We start from the raw sequence: 7,185 nt of genomic DNA, 5'->3' as shown, positions 1-7,185 counted from the left end.
ACAATGACACACATCCTTATATCCTCTCTGTTTCTTTAAGAACTTTTCAGTCTCCCCCCAGGTGCTCTTCCTCCTTCTCAACTGTACAGAAAGGAAAATGTTCAGATATCACAAAGTTCAACTCCCTTGGCATCTGGCTTCCCTATCTTCTCTCTTCTACAGCCCCCCACTCTTCCTATCTTCCCTGCCCTTTCTCTTCCACAGGCCCCTCCACTCTTCCTGTCTACCCTGAACCTTCTCTTCCACAGCACCCCCTTCCCTGTCCTCTCTCTTCCACAGCCCCAACTCTGTCTTCCCCACCTCTTCTTTCCACAACTCCCCACTCTTCCTGTCTTCCCCATCCCTTCTCTTCCACTGGGCCCTTACTCTTCCTGCAAACCCATCCCCTCCTCTTCCTGAGACCCCCTACTCTTCCTGCAAACCCATACCCTCTTCTTCCTCAGGCCCCCTAGCCTTCCTGCAGACCCATCCCCTCTTCTTCCACAGCCCTCCCCCACTTCCTGCAGACCCATGGTCCTACCCACAATTGCACTGAGTATCCATGCCTGGTATCTTCGAGTCTTCTGCTGAGGTGAGGCTGGGCAAGCCTCCTTCCTCTTGTTCAATGTCAGGTAGAGGATGTATGAACCATTCATGTTTCCTTTACTTTCTCTTAGCCCCATTTCTCACCTGCAAAGATATGTTTCTTTCCAACAGACTATGAGTTCCTCAAATTCAGAGAATGTACCCTACTTTTAACTATGCCTGATCTAGGGTATGACACTAAGAGCTCAAGACACATTTCCTGTTTTATATAGATTTACACAAGAAGAAAAATAAAGAGCTTCAAAAAACAGAAAAATGAAATCAGTGATTCTTCAAGACAAGGTTCATATGAAAAAAATTTCCATATCTTGATATGAAGAAAAAGGAGAAAATGGATAATAAAAACTGAAACACAATAGGAAAGAATCAAATGCATGAACTTCCCTGAAGCCATCCAAGAAGGAATAGGACACATATTGAAATTTTACTGTTCAAAGAGAATGTAAAAAAGCGGCAACTTCTGTTAGTACAAAAGCAGTCCCTGAATACATAAAAGAGACTTGACTCTGGCCACAAAGGAACTCTGATTGAAATTAAAGAAAGATTCATGAGAGATATGATTGGAGAAGTAAAAGCTATTTTCTCAAATACGAAACAGCTTTTGCACTCCAAATCTGTGATAAGACTTCAGGATGATTACGGAGAACTAGAAAAAATACAAGGAAAAAGTTCTCCAAAAAGAAAAAGAAAGGAAGGAAGGAAGTGAGCAATAAGTTAAGAGCAACAGCCCAAGACAAGAGACAAACCAAGAGGCAAGACAGAGGGTAAGAGTGAAAAGCAAGGTTACCACTGTTCTGGAATTAGACGCACTACTCAGTAGCAAAGATCAAGAGTTGGCCTCTCATTTCTTTCATCACAATTAGTTACATTCCAATCCTACACGTTTAAAACATACGGAAAAAACGCAGAGCACAGGGAAAAGATGTGAAGATGGCATCTTAAGCCTTTCAGTGCCTCTTTCTCTAAATCAATGCTCCAATTAAGCACTGTATTGTTTGGAGAGGGAGGTGGTGGAGAGAGGGCTCAGACATCAGGAGTGCATAGCACTCTGGCTTTGGACTAGGTTCCCTGAACCCACCTCACTGGCTCACCAGCAGCTGTAACTTCAGCTTCAGGGAACCCAATCCCCTCTTACAGCCTCCAAGAGCATTGCACTTGTATTCATAAATCCACATACTGAAAAACATACACAAACATATTTTAGTACAATTTTTTTTATGCCTTAAGAACAAAAATATTTTCAAAATTACACCAGGGACTGCTATGATTTGGTTCAATATTCTCCACCCCTGGCACAAGGCTGATGTGTTGAAGGCTTAGTTTCCAGCCTCTCAGTACTATAGGAGATAATCGATTCCTTAAGAGGTGAGGTAAATTAAAGTGGTCATCGGAGACAAAGCGTTGAACAGGAGATGGGGACTTTGGGTCCTTCTACACTTCCCAACTTCCACGAGGTCAACAGGCAGTCTCCACATGCTCTGTCATGATGCTCTATGCCACCACTGGCCTAAAGGAACAGGGACAATTGACCACTACTAGAATCTCTAAAATCCTGTTCTAAAATAAACCCTTTCTCTTCTTAAACTGATTGTCTTAGGTACTTTGTTATACTGACAAAAACTGACAAGCACAAAGCTCCAATACAGATTACAAAGGAGGAGTTCTTAAATGGGGCAGCGGAGGAAAAACAACCATTGCCCAGTTTAAAGCCTCTGGAAAATCCAGGCAAATGAAACTCGGGGAAAGGGCAGGGAAATCCACATGATTTGAAACTTAAAAGGAGTAAGGGGATGCTCTCCCAGTTTTCAAAGTATCCCTAAGAAAAGCAAGGAGGTGGCACAAGGGGTCTGGGCTACAGCAGATCCTCAGAAGCCTGCCCTCTACAAGCCTTGTCTCGTGAGAAAGTGAAGCATGAGCTTGGACTCACAAGCAACGAAAATGAAGAATTAATAATGGTTAGTTCTGCAGAATCTGCTCTCATTCCCGATTCTCCAAGCTTCTTTAACAAGCAAAGCTAAGCTTCTAAAACATTTCACCATCACACTTTTGTTTAGTTTAGTTAAACGAATAGAAAACAGGATAAAAAAAAACAACAAGAAAACGTTTCTTAAGGATGAGTGATGCCTTTCTGAGGCACAGATGTGGGAAGCCTCCGCCTGTTGACCATGCTTTCTGGCAAGGCGAAGGTGTTACAAGACAAAGGATCTTACAGATCTTCTCAATACACTATCTGCATTTAACCTTTCTCTTCATTGTCTCATCATGGACAAAAAGAGTAAGTAGGAAGACTGAGGATTTAGAAGACCCCTGAATTTTTAATGAGCATGTGCTTGCGCAAGCGTACACATGCGCACACGGGCACGCGCTTATACAAGTTTTACTAGGAGAGTATAAACTAGGAATGTGGGGTTGAAGAGGAAAAAAACAAAAACAAAGAAGAAAACCAGCATCTCCAATTATTAGCACTATAATAAGTCTAGGAATATAGTTTAACCAAATATTACCTAGTCATTTTTGTATAGCAAAATTCAGTGTATTTACTTCATTAACAAAAAGAAAGAAAGGAGGGGCTCAGAGATTAAGAGCACAAAATATTCTTTCAGAGGATCTGGGTTCAATCCCCAGCACATGACAGTTCTTAACAATATTTTTTTTAATTTTATTTTGTAGATTTATATATTTTATGTGGACGAATATTATGACTGCATGTATGCATGTGTACCATATGCATGTCTGGTGACTGCAGACGTAAGAAGAGAATATCAGATCTGGAACTGGAGTGGCTGTAGGTGCCCGGACCCAAATCCAGGTCTCCCGCAAAAGCAACACTCTTAACTACAGACCCATCTCCCTAATCTCCTTATCAACAATCTACTTAAAGAGCACCGTGGCAAAATCTCTGCAAATTTAAAAGCTATGAATAGCCTTTCACCCAGGATTTTAATCACTTGCACCAAGAAAATAAACAAATATGCAAATACATGCAATAATATCCCTCAACCTCCAGGAGATGTTTTAAGATTCCACTGTGGACCATGTGGGTCACAGAGAATCCTAGGCAGACCATGCTTTTTTTCTATACACAAACTTCCTATGAACATAGTCACCTATTCATTCAAGGAAGCACTTAATGACTGGCTTCTCTTTGACATATTTCAATTTTTAACATTAGTACTCTTGAGCCAAATTGGGCAACATTAAATATAAAAAGGTTATTTGTACACAGCTGATCTGATAAGAGCCAGGACTGTCACTGAATAGGTAATGGCACAGGGTGTGTACACGGACTAGACAAGGTAAGGCTCACAGATCAGGACTGCATACAATTCCATCACACTACTCGGAACAGTGCGCGATTTAAAGCTGTTTACCCTTGGAATTTTCCACTTAGTATTTTTCAAACTAAGAAAAGGGAAACAGGAAACAAGGAAGGGTTACTCACACATTGAAACGATCCTGTCATTTCACTGTAACAGAAATAAATCTGTAATATTCTTATTATCAAGAGACTGAAAATGTTAGGTTGGTCCACAATAATGAACCAGAAAGACCTTTAAAAGGTAAGACATGTTACGTATCTATATAAAGACAAGATCATCAGTGACTATTACTACCTAGAAGCTGCAGAAACACCACAAACTATATGAAACACACTTACGCACATATTTCTATGTCTAGAAAGAACAAAACATTAAGTAGTATTTATTATTAATTAATAATATTAAGCAGTATTATCTACTATAGCAACACAAGAAACTATTCTAATTGGGATACCCTATTGGAATGGTGAAACTCAAGGGGACATCTGAGAAGGGCCTTCAGCTTGCAGGGCTGAAAGTAGGCACAGAACACGCATATGATCACCAATAAAGACAGACATGCAAGTCAACAGAAGTGCAGACTGTGAAACACTTTCTGTGTACAACTGTGGGGAGCAACTCTACAGGGTGAAGGAAAGGAGTCAGCAACAGAAGATTTATTTAATAATGGCCATTAATTCAAGTGACCAAGGGGAAGGCAAACTTAAAAAAGATTTAAATACTGACAAGGCATTTTAAAGGGATGGAGCAAGACACAAAGGAATTCAGCTGGGTGTGGTGGGCACACCTTTCAGGAGCCCGAGGCCACCAGACCTCTAAGGGAACCAGCCAAGGCTGCTTAGTGAGTTCCAGCTCAACAAACAAACACAAAAGAACAGAATCCCACTTGCCCCTAACTTAGTTTGCCATAAAAATATTCAGTGATCTGCACAATAGGCCAGGCCAGGTTGAAATCACTAGACTTTAGAACACAAGTCTAAAGCTGCGGTAACAAGAGCAGCATGGCATTACCACAGGAAGTAGGTCGCCGCTAACAGCTCAGACTGTCTCAGGAGTAAACAGGAGCAAGTGTCCGCCATATATAAATAAGCACTTGTCAGGAAGAAAACGCACAGAATTCGACAAATGATGAAGTCATTGGCTAGTAATAACCAAATATGGCATTTTTTAATCTCACACCAAAACTGAGTGAGACTTCGAACCACGGAGGTGGGGAGACGCCATACACAATTCAATGATGAAAGACCAAAGAAGACTCCAAAGCTGGATCCGTAAAGATGGCAAATACTAACTCCACCAAAATTGAGAGGACTGGGCAATGAGGCTGGCATGCTAAAGACGGAAATGCTCCTATTCAAGGACCGAATTCGGGCGAAATACAGCTGTAAACAATACTGTAATATAGCAGTGAGAGAGGAACACAATCAGCATCATGGTGTAAACACAAGAATTGACCATCTTATGCGCCCACCTCTCTTGACTTTCAAACCAAAGACAGAACAGGGTTCAAAAGAGTCAAGACTTGGGTCAAGAGTTCTAAAAGTTGGTACTCAACTGTGGAAATAATGCAATTCAATAAATACTCAGACTGTAGTATGGTGGCTCTCAGGGGCACTAGTTAAAGACTGCGCTTCCACCCAAAAATTTACTTCAGGATAAGGGCTCTGAAGGGCTGGCCCTCTACTCAATACACAAGAGTGTGCCAGATAAGCAATGTGCCTGTCTTCTGAACTTAGACCCGGGAGTGTGCGCTGGTCGCACAGGGAGCAAGTGGCTCCCAACAAGAGCCAACTACAGAGGAACAAGCAGTAACCCCAGGCTTCACCCATCTAACTTCCTACTCCTTAGCAGCTGGCAGGTAGGACGGCTTCCCCAAAGCTCGGCGGCTAAGAGCACTTGGAACACCCAGGGAAATACAAAACCAGCCCCACGGCCAAACACAGCGTCAAGTGGCTGGGCCCACCCCTGACGGTGGGAAGAAGGCTGCAGGCGGGCATCTCGTGTCATGGGCCTGCGTGGGCAGAATCGCTCGGGGCTGTACGACCCGCGGGCCCGGAGTCCGCAGTTCGCCCTGCGGTCCCCAGGCCCAAGAGAGCCGCGGGAGGAGGCGGCGGCACCCACGTCCCGTCCCAACCAGCGCAGCAGCCGTGTAGCACCGCAGACATAAACATGCGTGGGCCAAGGGGCCTCCGCCCCGCGCTCCCCGGAGTGGCGCGCGCCCGGCCCCGCCCACGGCCGAGAAGACTTGGAGACCTTGAGGAGGGAGGGAAGGAGGAAGAAAGGGCAGTACCCTGCAGGGTCCGGGACGGGCGCGCGCAGGGCTTCGCCCCAAGCCGGCGGCGTGGGCAGCCGGACTCCGCTCCCAGGATGCCGCGCTGCTGCCGCGGCGAGCTCGGCCCAGCGCGACCCGGAAGGAAGACCGAGGCCGCGGGGCGGGGCGGGGCCGGGCCTGGAGGAGGGCGGGGCCTGAAAAGGGCGGGGCCAGGGCCGAGGTGGTAGCTACTGAACTGCTCTCGTGGCTTGAGCACCTTAGCAAAGCCGGCGACGGTCTATAAATGGAGTGTTTGCTCCTGGGCTGGCAGTAGTTGCAAAACCTTCACAGCCCTCGTTCCTCCAAGGACAGCCCTCCGTATGTGGTGTAGTTCTGCTGGGGCTTCTTCGGGATCGGTGATTCAACTCTGGTATTATGCAAAGGGCATTTCTGCACAGAGCAGTGGAATGTTATGTTTTAACTGCTCTGCAGGCACGATCCACCAATTAATTAGCAAACTCCAGCCCCAGTAACAAATGCTCCCTGCAGGGTCATATTCACCCTAACATCTACAAGCCCAAGCTACCTCTGATGAAGATGCTGTCAAGGGTCTTCCTTAGTCATTTCATTTTTTTTTTCTTTAGTTGGCGTTGTATTTGTCTTCACAGGGTTTCCGCTAAAACCTGTTTACAAGATTTATTTTAATTTTTTTTGCTAGCGTGTATGTGTGTGTATGTGCGTGTATATATTGGCGCTCGAGCGCCAATGGAGGCGAGAAGAGAACAGGGATGAACTGACAAGCAGCTGTGAACTGTCAGATGTGGGTGCTGAGAACGGAACAAGTTCTCTGAAAGAGCCATCGTTCTCCAGCCCCATTAATGGGGAACTTCCGATAATATGCTCATTGTCTCCAAATTTCTCTTGAAGAAGCAAAACAGAAAAAATGCTTGTTAAGTTTATACACATAGTATATTACTTACTTGTCTATTGCTGTGGCAAAACATCATGACCAAAGCTATTCATGCCAGT

At 44.6% G+C, this 7,185-nt stretch overlaps 1 protein-coding gene across 3 annotated transcripts in view; it reads right to left on the bottom strand.

The window, feature by feature from the left end:
- Window positions 1-6,289, bottom strand: part of Fbxl4 (F-box and leucine rich repeat protein 4) — a 76,543-nt gene extending 70,254 nt beyond the window's left edge. For 2 of the 3 annotated variants that reach the window (XM_005361920.3, XM_026786775.1), the window contains exon 1: window positions 6,196-6,289. The gene's annotated coding sequence lies outside the window, so the exon portion shown is untranslated. Of the gene's footprint in view, window positions 1-5,868; window positions 5,884-6,195 lie in introns of those variants that run through there. The other variant, XM_026786774.1, reaches the window with a different exon arrangement.
- Window positions 6,290-7,185: the final 896 nt, after the last annotated feature.

The sequence above is a fragment of the Microtus ochrogaster genome, linkage group LG5 (genome assembly GCF_000317375.1).
Source record: "Microtus ochrogaster isolate Prairie Vole_2 linkage group LG5, MicOch1.0, whole genome shotgun sequence".
NCBI lineage: Eukaryota > Metazoa > Chordata > Mammalia > Rodentia > Cricetidae > Microtus > Microtus ochrogaster.
The sequence above is the reverse complement of the archived record's forward strand: the minus strand, read 5'-3'. Positions and strand labels throughout refer to the sequence as shown.